Below are 332 nucleotides of genomic sequence, written 5' to 3'. Positions count from 1 at the left end.
TGACGCCGCCACCGACAAGCTGGCACTGGAAATCCTTGAAAACTGCATTTAACAGGGTAGTCGAGTTAGCGAAAAATGTTATTAATTAATATCAATACTACAAATGCTTTTAAACACACCGAATATCTCCTTTTGCAGCTTCGACGCAATACAAACTGAGCCCGGTGGTTCGGCAGCCGCCGCAGCTAACTCGACAGCCAGGCACTCCTTGGCTGTTTGGTGGTCTCGTTGTTGTTCTCCGGAATATTTTCAATTCAATGAAGTAACCAAATACACAAATGCTTTGTTTGTTTGTTGCCTCTTTTACTTTGACGATTGTTTCTCCACACTCT

This window comes from Eimeria mitis, genomic scaffold (genome assembly GCF_000499745.2).
Source record: "Eimeria mitis Houghton genomic scaffold, Emh_scaff2400, whole genome shotgun sequence".
NCBI classification, from domain to species: Eukaryota; Apicomplexa; class Conoidasida; order Eucoccidiorida; family Eimeriidae; genus Eimeria; species Eimeria mitis.
The sequence above is the reverse complement of the archived record's forward strand: the minus strand, read 5'-3'. Positions refer to the sequence as shown.